Source organism: Ambystoma mexicanum, chromosome 2q (assembly GCF_040938575.1).
Source record: "Ambystoma mexicanum isolate Mex_15411 chromosome 2q, UKY_AmexF1_1, whole genome shotgun sequence".
Taxonomy (NCBI): Eukaryota; Metazoa; Chordata; class Amphibia; order Caudata; family Ambystomatidae; genus Ambystoma; species Ambystoma mexicanum.
In genome coordinates this window covers 1,369,801,386-1,369,815,968 of record NC_090924.1, presented here as the reverse complement: position 1 = coordinate 1,369,815,968, position 14,583 = coordinate 1,369,801,386, and positions in this window count along the sequence as shown.

Below are 14,583 nucleotides of genomic sequence, written 5' to 3'. Positions count from 1 at the left end.
CTGCTCTTCATGCTGTCGCACTTACACGATCTGAATGACACAAGGCCTATTAAGAGCGTTTGTCTTGTCCTCCCTCTGACTCCCCCCCCTTGCCTTGTCGCACCTAAAAACACTTGTGTACCAGTGTGTTATAAATGACGTATAGCATATCATATCCACATCACCAACAATGACTGGATCGTATGCACCTCTTGAAGACATACCACATAAAATATTGAATTACAGCTCTCTTTTCAGAATGTATTCCACACTCAGTAACACTTCCTTAGAAACTGGAAGCCAACCCGCGCCATGAACATAATACCGGTATATCAGTTCAAGAGTAAGGGAACACAACAAGCAGGGGTGTTGCTAGGTCTGGAAAAGATCAGGGGCTAAGCTAATGTCTGGACTGGCGGGATTTGGGGCTAGCTATAGACGTTTGGTTGTAGTCCCTGAGCTTCTATCCGGGGCTACAACCAAAACACCAGGGTCAAGTGGCACAGCAAGTAGAGCACTTGCTTTGACATCAGTGCAGAGCCTTCGAATGCAGGTTCGAATCCCGGCAGTGCCAAACTCAGCGTTTCATCCTTCCGAGGTCGATAAATGAGCACCACACACCGTGGGTAATAATAAGCAGCGCTCAGATACCTGAGGATTCGTAGGGCTATATAAATGCCAAATTATTATTTTTTTTTAATTATTATAGCCCCCTCAGCCCTCCCCCTAGCAACGCCTCTGACAACAAGACTCTTGTATGCATGATATTCCAATCCCCAAATCTGGGGGCCACATAACTGTTTGGGCACTCCGGCTGATGAGCTCTCATAGTTGCGAGTCCTTCGATGTGCAACTGACAGAAAGTCATCTCCAATTGAGGAAAGACCGCAAGCCCCATGAGCAGAACACTCATTCCTCAAAAAACAAACAAAATCCCTCTCACGCAGACTGTAGCTTATGCCCTAGTGTAGCAACAATAAAACAAACAAAACACCAGAACACAAGAAACAAATATAAATTACACTAAAGATAAAATTGAGGAAACCACAGAAAAGAAGAAAAAACAAGTAAAAGGGAACACTGAGCATGATTGATTGAGGGTTATTAGTTTTTTTATTTTTTATTTTTGGATTTGTACAGCGCACTACAGCCCACAGGCATCGAGGCAATATGCGGAAACGTAAGAAGGCTTGATTCAGGGTTACAAGAATGCGGCCCAAAACATAATATTACTTAGTACAGAAAAGAGCTTCAGGACAGAATCAATGTATCTAAGCGCAGGTGACAGAGAATGTACAGGGTCGGGCGCATGCGTCTGAGGACATGAAACTGACATGAAACTGACTTCCACTGACCTTTCAAAGGGCCCGGGCTTTGTTCCTCCGCCAGGAGCTGCTCCCGGCCACGAGCCGCTTCTCTGCCGGATACAGTAGGTCGGCCAAGAGCAGAACTCAGCAGGGCTGAGCTAATGAAATCGTAAATACTACCTTCCCGCACCTAGATCTGCTACCAGCCTCATAACACAGCCGCGAGTTCTTCTTCCCCAGCTGTGCTCAGTGGATAAAACGGCCCAATTCTCATATTTATTGGGGATCGTAAACTACTGATTGGGCTGCTTGTGGAGGAGGGGGTGTCTGCTTGCCACTGGAAAAAGCACAGACTCCCCCTATGCCCTCAGTTTGACCTTTACAATGTTCTTCAAGGGCATAATACATGTACACATTTTACCCTCCCTCCTCCTCCCACTTACACCTAAACAATGTGAGGCTTTAGATTGTGAGAGCCCAGCTGATGTATTAAGATGCTCGTCAAATACGTAACTGCTTATGTATCTTTTGGCAACATCTCGTTATAGGACGCGGAACAGAAGTACCTGGGTACATGGAAGGTGGTCACTACATTTTAGGGGAGGGGGCTTTCAAGTTAACATGATCCATGGGATAAGACTTGTTAGGGGGGAACGTGCTTAAGAGTAACATAGAGGTGTGCTTGTTACCAAAATGATCGTTAGAAGCATGTAGCTACCTTCCAGCAGGGGTGATGGGGAACCAATTGGTAACCACATTTAAACTGGTTAGGAGCATTCTTAACGTTTCACTGCTGAATGTAAAGACTGGAGGGGGGTATCTGTATTTCGGCCCCTGTACAGTTAGGGTAGAAGCACAGAGCATCCCAGCCAAGGTTCTCTATATTACATTAAATTGCATTACATTTGCGCACTGTGGACCCTCAGGCATAAAGGCGCAGGCCATTAAGACAGACCAGTTACAAAAAACTTTTATCTCACGATGGTAGATGAGTCAAAAGAATCAATAACAGAAGAAGATTGAGAATAGGATTATGCAAAGAGATACGTTTTTAGATCTTTCTTGAAGGTTGACAGAGAGCTCTGGAATCTTAAAGTGTTCGATAGTTGATTCCAGAGTTTTTGGGCCACCACGTGGAATGCCCACTTCTCGGGTTTGGAGGTTCCGCTATATGGTAGCAATGGACGAGCCACCAAGGCTGAGACTCAAGGGAGGTGTTGCAGGCAGGTTCTTAGGTACAATGAATCCGCAGGCACACACAAAGGAATGTGATAACACCGTTCTTTTATATATAATACGGTTCAAGGAAATATATACATCAATAAATAACACGCTTTGTACTCAGGTAACACTATCCTAACAATGATACATATATACACATTGATGTGGTACCACAATATACTTTGGATTTAATTTAAAATGTAACAACTGCTGACAGTTATTAAAAAGTGCAGGAATCATAAAGCATTGGATAATTGCATACTGTAGAGAGGCAGGTTAGATTAGGAAGGCCTTCTTTAAAGCAGATAGGCAATACTGGCTGAGGATCCCCCACCCGGGCAACCTGTAAGGGAAGGCTCAAGGCATACTTTGCCTTGTATATTACAGCCTAGTACATATATGTCCAATAATGTTCTGCTTTCTACAGGATCCACTACCCCAAAGTACCTGGGAAGTCACAGCAAAACAGGACCTAAGACGGATCTGGGACCCCTGGATGATTCCTGAGGTTGGAAGATTCTCTTCCTCGTCACAGTACCATGGGTGCCTTGTCATGCAAAGTGGTGGAGTTTATTGACCTTACTCGATGAGACCCCTCGCGGATGGACCCCCTATGGAAGGAGTCACTGGGATGTTGATGTCAAGAAGAAGAAAGGAACCAAACAGTGTCGGAAAGCCAACACGTTCCGTCTTCACAGTGGCCTCCGTTGACCAGTCATTACTCTGGCAGTGGATGTCCCACAAAAGTGAAGCCTCCTGTGGCCCTTGACAAGGCCTGGCCGAAGAAGGTAAGACCCTGGGTGGCCTTGGATAGCTTTCGATGATGACAGGGCAGTGGCAGAAGTAGATGTCGGGTTTTGGGATTCCGCACTTTACTTCATTTCGGTTCTTCTGTGCAGCAGCCATAGCACAGACGTCAGGGTGGTTTCTGGTGATCTGGACTGGATTGTGCCCCTTTACCAAGTCTAGACACATTTGTGACATCTTCTTCGGTTTTTGGTGGCAGTAAACCCACCAGCTAACACGCCACTGCTGGAGATGACCCTGGACCTTCTCTGGCATGGACAAGTGGACAGATGTCGTGGAAAGGACGCCCCCTTGAAGGATTCATCAATGTTTTGGAACTTTCATAGGTCTGGGTGTCAAGCAGCACTATGCCAGGGTATCCCCTCTGGCGGGTGATACTCAGCAACCTGGCTTATAGTGATCACGGACTCTCCTCCGGAACCCTAGGTGACACAGATGAACTTCTTGGCTTCAATAGGCTCAGACACCTTTCTTCTGGACCCACAAAGATTCTTTCTCCAGACAGCAGGCACACATGACTGGCTCCAGGACACTTCGGGTGAAGAGCAGCAGTTACATAATGTTCACTCATAGCTTGGGCGAGGTTGTCTATCCCGGTCCTCCCTGGTTCAGTCCTTGAGTCAGCACAGCAATTTTCAGATTCAGTGAAGAGATGCAACCACAGACCTCTTCCTCCAACTGGACTCCAGGATGAAAGCTTAAAATGACTTCAGATTCAGCTTTAGGTTTCGTGTTCCAGCTTCTGAGAAGGAGGTTAGTACAAGGCCCCCTGTTATACTGAACACTCCCCATTCACTCAGGCTGATCCAGGTTCAGCCAACCAATCACACACAAGTGTATTCATGCAGGCAGCACCCTATCAGGCTCACATGCATTCAGGCTATTTACCAGAAACCAGACATCCATTACACAGAATGTGGACTGGAGGCTACTGCCCAGCCTTTCAGTGCACCACACTGCATTTATTCCAGTTTCAGTTGGGGCTGGCTCAGGCATTGTGCCACACAACCAAAACCAGACACCCACAACACAGAATGCATATTGACTAGTCACTCCATTCAGGTCAGCTCCACCCCAAAGGTATAACACAACAAGCAGCCCCTGGGAAGACTCCAGACAGTCTGGCAGAGGCTGCCCCAGAGTCATTTATGGTCCTTTACCCAATAACCATTCAGGGAAAGGGGACAGAACCCGGGCTGCTGGAGAGTATGGAACAAGAGGATTAGGCAAAGGAAACCAAGAGGCCACCAGTGGCCATCTTGCCTTTGTGTAGAAATCCATTAATTCCTATGGCATACCCTGCTCGGTGGGCAACACACATGGGCCCAAAAACATACACTACGGTTACAGGGTTGCACCCCTACTCATGGTTGCCCTAACGGTATTCTATGGGTACTGTTCACCAAGACAAAAATGAAGAGCTGATCTTCTGTGCAGAAGATAAACAGAACACACAGAATAATGAGGTATAGGACAAGGACAAACAGGCCCTGTCCCTCCAATGCATTTCCAGCATCAGACTGACTGCCTTGGGGTGCTGACTGAGGCAGATATGAGGAAGGGTTTTCCCTTGGCTCCTAGGAATTAGAGACAGACAAATTGCAGCCCCCTTATTATAGGTGGCCTGGGACTGTGCTTGGCCTGCAACTCCACATGTTGCACTCCTCAGTCATGGTTTGGAGTAGAGGTAATTGTTGCCCAAAGAGAGTGGTTTTCTACCTATAAGAAGAGGCGCACAGGATCTCTGGCAGGAAATCCACCTTTGATAGTGGAATTTGTGCTGCCTTGGACTATTTTAACCTCTTATCTGGGATCCACATTAATTTACTTTGCCAAAATGACATAGAACTTTCCTCACCATTTTTTTAATGGAGGTTCCGGGAGAACACCTTTACCCAGCCTCCCCACTTCCCTTAACTACCCCCATACTACTTACCTCTCAAAAGACATATATCCTTTGTTACTGCTAAGATGGAATTTCGGCGGAGTAAATTACCACTTTGTAACTTTGTAACTTATTTTGTAACTTACTTTACCGAAACCAGTATATGCTCACCTGAAATCAGGGTCGGACTGAGACAAGAAATAGACCCGGTAACCCAAAAAAAAGTGGTCCACCCCCTGCCTCACAACTCTTGACCTCTGATGACATCACCGGAAGTGATGTCATTTGACCCCACCCAAAAGTGACATCCCACGAAGCGATGAAACACGACCTTTCACCCCTTGACAAAACAGGAAAATTACTATGCAAATTCTCTTTGAACCGGGCAAATATTCCATGAATCGGGCCCTTCGTGTTTCCTCAGTGCAGATTTTGCAAACACGTGTGGACTTTACATGTTCACTCGGCCATCCCCGATTCTAAGAGTGGAGTGCTGCCAATCTAAAAGCTGCCGGCATACATGATGTATGCAACAAACCCGAAGCATAGAAGAAATTAGATGGGTTATGGTCTCTAATGTACCCCTTTAGGAGATTTAGGATGGTGAATTATTCAGTAAGCAGTGCGTCCATCCGTGCAAAGTGGCCTTGAATGATTCGTTTGAAGTTGCAAACTCACTTTGGGGTTGCATTTGGTTTCTCAAGGTTGGTTCAATTTGATTTGTCAGCTGGATTCTATTTGTCACCATAGTATAACTTTCTGCTCTTTGCAATGTGTGGTTCTGTGGGTTGGAGTACAATTCTAATCAGGTTTTTAAGAGATTTTTAGGAGAGGATATACATCATGATGCGTAGTCATGTATGACATCCTATATTTCATCTGTATATTTCATATTTCATCTGTATAGTTCATCTGTATATTTCATCTGTATAGTTCATATTTCATCTGTATAGTTCATCTGTATATTTCATATTTCATCTGTATAGTTCATCTGTATATTTCATCTGTATAGTTCATATTTCATCTGTATAGTTCATCTGTATAGTTCATATTTCATCTGTATATTTCACCTGTATATTTCATATTTCATCCGTATATTTCATCTGTATAGTTCATATTTCATCTGTATAGTTCATCTGTATAGTTCATCTGTATAGTTCATATTTCATCTGTATATATCACCTGTATATTTCATATTTCATCCGTATATTTCTTCTGTATAGTTCATATTTCATCTGTATATTTCACCTGTATATTTCTGCTGTACGATTTTGAAGTGTCCAAATTGCAATAGTTTCACATTTGGGTATGCTTTAGATAAATTAATTATTCCAAGCAAACAGAATCATTTTTGGAAATTCATTTTCTTGTTGTAAATTGAATTATGTCAATATTTCCATGTGTTTTTGTATTTTATGAAATCATTAAACTGAAATAGTTCACGTCTAGCTACCCAGTGTGTCCTGGGTAGCGTGGAAGGGCTTATGATGAGGCGCTGCAAGGTGTGCAGACCCATGACCCTGCATTGCATAGAGAGTTCCGGTCCTTTGCATGCTAGGTGCAGTTTTGCATCAGGAGTAGCGCATGGTGTCCCAGTGACACGTCTGTTAACATTACAAGGGTGAAAGTTGCCTAGTCCCCTCGGGAGCATGCGCAGTGTGCATGAGGGTGATACTACGTGAAGTCTGCATTATGCAAAGTGTGCTTTGATAACCGCGCATAGGAAATCATTTGGAGCTACATGACAATTTCGAATAAAAAATAGCGAGGCTGAAAAGGCCGGGTTTTTTAATTCGATTTTTCGAATTTATGGAACACTTTGCACTTTTTTTTAAATGCGGGAGAGACCCTGTGCAGCCCTACCCCGACATTCATCTATCCTAATCTATTCCCCAAGCTCACTCTTTAGCTATTTGTTCACAAAAAAGGTGCAAAAAGGTCAAAAAATGCGTCGAAAAAAACTCTGCATTTTCAGCCTCGTTATTTTGGTATTCGATTTTTTGGCGCATTATTAATCGTTTGACTTGTTTCTTTCCAGACTGTCCCTGTAACTTCCTGTGTTTAGGGCAGGTTTTGGTGGGGGGCGATGCTTATTGACACTTCATGGCCATTTTTGTGGTTCTCATGTTGTGGTACATCTAGGGGGGCTTAAACCAACATCCATTGCCAGGAAAGATCCACTAATGGCTGTCAACCCTTCTCCCCCATCAAAATACAATCTTAGGACTGACCGCTCCAAGCTGAGCAGTGCAAATTCATGTCTCCAACTTGCACCTTCATGTTCAAGGTATTAGTAATGACTCTAAATGAATGCTGTGAACCAATCTATGTGGACGCGGTACACATCTGCACAGAATGGTAGGTAGAGTTACACATCTGTGTTGCATGGTTAACAGAGTCGTGCATCTACATTGCAGGGTGTGCAGAGTTATGATTGTGCGTTGCATGTTAGGCAGAGTAAAACATCTGCTTTTCATCGTAGACAGAGGTACACATCTGCATTGTACAGTAGGCAGAGTTACACATCTGTGTTGCATGGTAGATGAGTTGCGCATCTGCTTTACAGGGTGTGCAAAGTTACGATTCTGTGTTGCATTGTGGAAAGAGTTACGCATCTGTGTTGCCTGGTCGACAGAGTTTCGTATATGTTTTGCATGGTCAGCAGAGTTACTTATATGTGCTGCATGGTCAGCAGAGTTGCGCATCTGTGTTGCCTGGTCGACAAAGTTTCGTATATGTGTTGCATGGTCAGCAGAGTTGCTTATATGTGCTGCATGGTCAGCAGAGTTACGCATCTTTGTTGCTTGGTCGGCAGGGATACGTATATGTGTTGCATGTTCAGCAGAGTTACTTATATGTGCTGCATGGTCAGCAGAGTTACGCATCTGTGGTGCTTGGTCAGCAAAGTTACGTATATGTGTTGCATGTTCAGCAGAGTTACGTATATGTGCCGCATGGTCAGCAGAGTTTCGCATCTGTGTTGCTTGGTCGGCAGAGTTACGTATATGTGTTGCATGGTCGGCAGAGTTTCGCATCTGTGTTGCTTGGTCGGCAGAGTTACGTATATGTGTTGCATGGTCGGCAGAGTTTTGCATCTGTGTTGCTTGGTCGGCAGAGTTACGTATATGTGTTGCATGGTCGGCAGAGTTTCGCATCTGTGTTGCTTGGTCGACAGAGTTTCGTATATGTTTTGCATGGTCAGCAGAGTTACTTATATGTGCTGCATGGTCAGCAGAGTTGCGCATCTGTGTTGCCTGGTCGACAAAGTTTCGTATATGTGTTGCATGGTCAGCAGAGTTGCTTATATGTGCTGCATGGTCAGCAGAGTTACGCATCTTTGTTGCTTGGTCGGCAGGGTTACGTATATGTGTTGCATGTTCAGCAGAGTTACTTATATGTGCTGCATGGTCAGCAGAGTTACGCATCTGTGGTGCTTGGTCAGCAAAGTTACGTATATGTGTTGCATGTTCAGCAGAGTTACGTATATGTGCCGCATGGTCAGCAGAGTTTCGCATCTGTGTTGCTTGGTCGGCAGAGTTACGTATATGTGTTGCATGGTCGGCAGAGTTTCGCATCTGTGTTGCTTGGTCGGCAGAGTTGCGTATATGTGTTGCATGGTCGGCAGAGTTTTGCATCTGTGTTGCTTGGTCGGCAGAGTTACGTATATGTGTTGCATGGTCGGCAGAGTTTCGCATCTGTGTTGCTTGGTCGGCAGAGTTACGTATATGTGATGCATGGTCGGCAGAGTTTCGCATCTGTGTTGCTTGGTCGGCAGAGTTACTTATATGTGATGCATGGTCGGCAGAGTTACGTATATGTGTTGCATGTTCAGCAGAGTTACGTATATGTGCCGCATGGTCAGCAGAGTTACGCATCTGTGTTGCTTGGTCGGCAGAGTTACGTATATGTGATGCATGGTCGGCAGAGTTTCGCATCTGTGTTGCTTGGTCGGCAGAGTTACGTATATGTGATGCATGGTCGGCAGAGTTTCGCATCTGTGTTGCACGGTGGACAGAGTTACACATCTTTGTGGGATGGCAGACAGAGTTTCACGTGTCTGGAGCATTATACAACAGGATTGAGTCCGAATTGGGATTGGCATTTTATACATATAACACATTACTGTTGGTGGAGGGAGAGAGGGATTTTGTTCATCCAGCAGGTGGTGTTTAAAGAGACACGTTTTTGGTGTTTTGCAGAACTGGAGGATGATTGGGCCATTTTGAGCTCTACCGGGATTGAGTTCAAGATGGCCGTGCGGAGCAGGTGAAAGAATGCGTGCAAGTCTTCTCTTTACGGGTTTGCTTTGACTCCAATCTTTTCAAAGTTTTGCTACGTGAGATGCGAGAGCCTCCAGATGTGTGTAGTTTATCCATCAAGTATGTTGGTGTTCATTTTGAGCATTGGCCTTCAAAAGGAACCCTCAACATTCGTTTTTTCCAAAAAGATCCTTATTCCGTTAAAAGCCTCGAGCGAAAGGGAGATTTACTTACAAGCGAGCCAGTGAGCAGGTGACGGAGAGCGCATTGCACTTTTGGAATCACCACGCTTTTTGTCCCAAGCACAAGGATATCCCAGGAGAACTGATCATAACATCGAAAATTGAAAAAACTCCAACATCCCATTGTGGTCTCATATCTATGCCCATTCTGATATTGCAGTGGGGTAGTATGTTTTTCCACGCCTGTGTTTGCACTAGCAGCACTCCTCAATGGGTCCTTGCCATTGTGTCTCAAGGAAACTCGCATTACTTCCCACCCCCCTGAAAAATGAAATGATCACCTGACTTACCCAGACAATTACCAGCCAATAGCGAACATCCTTTTCTTTTGTAAAATCATGGAAAAATCCGCTGCACGACAAGGCAGGGATTTGACCAACTATTAGTATTGAATCTGCCCTCTTAATCATGAGGGTTGAGCTCCGGGGTATTCTGGATAAAAGTACCCTTGCAGTCTTCATCGCCCGAGACATGTCGGCTGCTTTCAACTCTGCGACTCCACACCTTAATACATGAGGTCGTCTACTGGATTGGCCCATTTTCAACAGGCACGGAGTCACTTATTCTCCTTAGCCACTTCCTCCCTGAACCCACAAACCCTCAGCTGTTGGAGTTCCTCAAGCCTCAGTCCTCCTCCCCCACAGCTATTCAATGCCCATCTCAATCCCAAGCCGACGCCATCTCTCCCTTCTCAGACACTTTCCAAACATATACGCATGACAATGCGATTTCCTTCAGCCTCACAAACCCATCGCAGAACTCATGCCACATTTCTTCCTGCCGACTAAAAATCCATAACCGGATAATTGAAAACAGCCTTTGTCTGAATGCATCAAAAAACAAAATCATCCACTTTAGTGCTCTATCCTGCCGTCCCTTCCTCCAAGCCATCCTCCTAAGCCCCCCACGTCCACGGTCTAGCTCGGCCGATAATCAGGGATTGTTTTTAATTGGTTACAGTAATTCTCACAACAGATTCAAAAGATCATAACGGAATCTCTTTGCTAGCTGCATGTTCCAAGATGTATCTTGCCTGCCTTGTTCCAAAGAGTAGAAGCCGTGTCGACAATGATCATTTCTCGCTAAGACTACTGCAATAACCTGCACCTGGGTCTTTCTAAATCTAAATGCTCCGTCAACCAACGTCAACTGATCAAAAAGACGGCTGAAGGACTAGTCCCCGGCTCTAACCTCATAACCACGCCACACAAGGTCTCCTTTCATTGCAATGTCTCCCAGCAGTGAAGCCACTAAACATCTGCGCATCCTGCAGGAAGCCTTTAGAAGCCCCGGCCATGCCTATCTCATCCAGAAGACCAAGAAGAGTTCCTCGATCTCCCACCTGCAAGGCCCTAGAGGTGGCCCACTGTGGGAAGAACAACATGGAAGAAAATCTATTGACTCTTCAGCTGCTGCTTCAGAGAAAGCCTTCGCACAGCACTGGAGAAGAGCTCAGGGGAGGATAGCTCAGGGGCAACGTGCTGTCCTTAGAAGCAAGACAACGCAAAGCAACGCAGGTTCGATCCCCGGGTCTGCGCTTAGAAACCTTTGGGTATTAAGTGCATTATAAATGACCAAATACAATTACAAAAGAGACACATCTCAGCTCTACACCTGCCCTTCCCAGCCCTGTCTGCACCTGCTGCTTGGCACCATAATGCAGTTATGGACGCCTGGCGATTGTTATGCACTCCTCCCTATTGGTTCCTGCACCTCATCTGTTGCCATCACTCTCCTACGTGTATAAATGAATGACTAGTAGTCCCTATAGCTTGTCCTTATCCTGCTCAGGAGGTGCCACAAAGTGACTCGTTTGAAGTTGACGCCTTACAAATTACTGGTAAATAAATACGAATGTCAGCCCCCCCCCCCCAGGCTTACCGTGCCCACTGTTCAGTCTAGGGATCGCGGTCTGTGCCTTTAGACTCAAGCGACTTTGATTCAGGTCTTTGGAAAAATCCACAGTACGATATTGTACATTTACGTCTTGGCACAAACTCCTAACAGCCTAGAAATGATGGCGTTAATTACCCCGCACAGTGTGGACCAGATCCCAGGGTAAGGTTTACGCTGTTCGTGAACTCAGCAGTGCGAGCTAAAAATTCATGTCTTTAGCACAGAAGAAAACCAAGCAATGGCTGCCCCGTCATTGGCTGGTGCTTATCCCCACACTTCTGATACAGCACTTTTCTTGATCACATGGAGATGTTCCTTTCGGTGTCCGGACATTTGGTCAAAAAAAAGGTCGACAGGACAAATGGTCGACACCATTTGGTCGAAAGCCAAATGGTCAATTTTTTATTTTATTTATATATATATTTTTTAGGTTTTCGTTTAGGGAAAAAAGGTTTTTTTAGAAAAAAAAGGTGGTTGGGGGGGGGGCCAAATGGTGTCGACCATTTGTCCTGTCGACCTTTTTTTTTCGACCAAATGTCTGGTAACCGTTCCTTTCTTCTCATCAAAATTCAATAGAAGGAATAGTGTTGGACAATCTGAGCTCTACAGGAAGACGAAGACGCCAAAGGGATTTAGGCTTCCAAGAAAGCAAAGGACCAACACGCCGAAGGCGTCAACTGGGCATTCTGGGAAATTGCCCTGCTACGGATCAGAAGAAACTGTTCTATTGTCATTGTATTGTTTTGTAGCACATCAAACATCGGAGACTGCAAGACTGTAACTGCTGGCAGAGGTTGCACAACAAATGTATTTTGGTGCCGTGAAGGTTGAGAGTTTTTCATCCAATGGCTTTCTTGATCTCCGCAAATGCTCAGGGGCTGTGGGGGCTTTTGTTATGTGGTGGGCTCGGTGAGGAGGGGTGCGGTCACTCTTTTGAAGGTGTCACAGGAAGGTGCTTTCAGTTTGTCTGGTAGATTGGCAAACATTTATCTGAAAAGATCCGTTCTTTGGGCTCTCCAGAAGACTGGTGAAGGAGCTCCAATGTATGCAAGAGGCAGGGGCACCTACCTGACCCCGTTATGGAGGAGCCAACCCCAGAGCCCAGTGAAAACCTGAGCAATCCCCCAGGTACAGCGTGCAGCTGAGTGAACGCTCCTAGTTTGGCCATGTTGGGGGGAAATAAGGTGTTCCCTTTGGTGGAGACACCGAGCTGCGCATGATATGATATTTTATTTGTAGTGTGCTCATAAGCAAGTACTTTGCTTCCGAGACTTCCATGGCCCACTGGCCATGCTGGGTGCACCCTCAGAATACCCAGGGGACACTCCAGTGCCTCCCTGTGGATTAACAGGGTCTAGGGTAGCCGGACCTTGCCGCTCCCCTCTGCTCCCAATCACCAGGAAGCAGGGAGAGGTGTTAGACGCCTCTCCCTGCGTCCTGTCTGGAGGGTTTGCAGAGAGGGCCTTCCAACCAATTGTGGAGTGAGTGGTGTCTTGGGCTGTGCCGCCACACAGGTAAGCATTTCATTTTATTTGTAAAAAAAGTGTGTTTGTATGCGAGTGATTGTGTATATGTGTGTGTGAACGTGTAATGCTTTTGAATGAATGAACAATTGAATATAGATGATTGTTGAATGTGCGAGTGAATGAGTGAATGAATGCTACTGATTGCCTGAGTATATGTAGTGAGTGTATGAATGGGGAATGTGCGAGTGAATGAATGCTGGTCAATATGAAAGTAAATGAAGGCAGTTAATTGCATGAATGTATGAATGGGGAATGCACAAGAGAATGAGTGAATGAATGCTACTGATTGCCTGAGTATATGAAGTGAGTGTATGAATGGGGAATGTGCAAGTGAATCAGTGAATGAATGCTACTGATTGCCTGAGTATATGAAGTGAGTGTATGAATAGGGAATGTGCAAGTGAATGAGTGAATGAATGCTACTGATTGCCTGAGTATATGAAGTGAGTGTATGAATAGGGAATGTGCAAGTGAATGAGTGAATGAATGCTACTGATTGCCTGAGTATATGAAGTGAGTGTATGAATAGGGAATGTGCAAGTGAATGAGTGAATGAATGCTACTGATTGCCTGAGTATATGAAGTGAGTGTATGAATAGGGAATGTGCACGTGAATGAGTGAATGAATGCAGTTAATTGCATGCGTGTATGAATGGGGAATGTGCGAGTGAATGAGTGAATGAATGCTACTGATTGCCTGAGTATATGAAGTGAGTGTATGAATGGGGAATGTGCGAGTGAATGAGTGAATGAATGCTACTGATTGCCTGAGTATATGAAGTGAGTGTATGAATGGGGAATGTGCGAGTGAATGAGTGAATGAATGCTACTGATTGCCTGAGTATATGAAGTGAGTGTATGAATGGGGAATGTGCGAGTGAATGAGTGAATGAATGCTACTGATTGCCTGAGTATATGAAGTGAGTGTATGAATGGGGAATGTGCGAGTGAATGAGTGAATGAATGCTACTGATTGCCTGAGTATATGAAGTGAGTGTATGAATGGGGAATGTGCGAGTGAATGAGTGAATGAATGCTACTGATTGCCTGAGTATATGAAGTGAGTGTATGAATGGGGAATGTGCGAGTGAATGAGTGAATGAATGCTACTGATTGCCTGAGTATATGAAGTGAGTGTATGAATGGGGAATGTGCGAGTGAATGAGTGAATGAATGCTACTGATTGCCTGAGTATATGAAGTGAGTGTATGAATGGGGAATGTGCGAGTGAATGAGTGAATGAATGCTACTGATTGCCTGAGTATATGAAGTGAGTGTATGAATAGGGAATGTATGCAGGTGCATTTTTGTTTTCTTTTCCTTTTTAATCAGAGTTCATGTTTGACTCCATGGATCTGAGGGAGCTTTTCGGGTGTGTGAATGCGTGTGTGATGAATACACCCTCACTCACACGTATACATACTGACTACAGTATGTATACGTGTGAGTGAGGGTGTAATG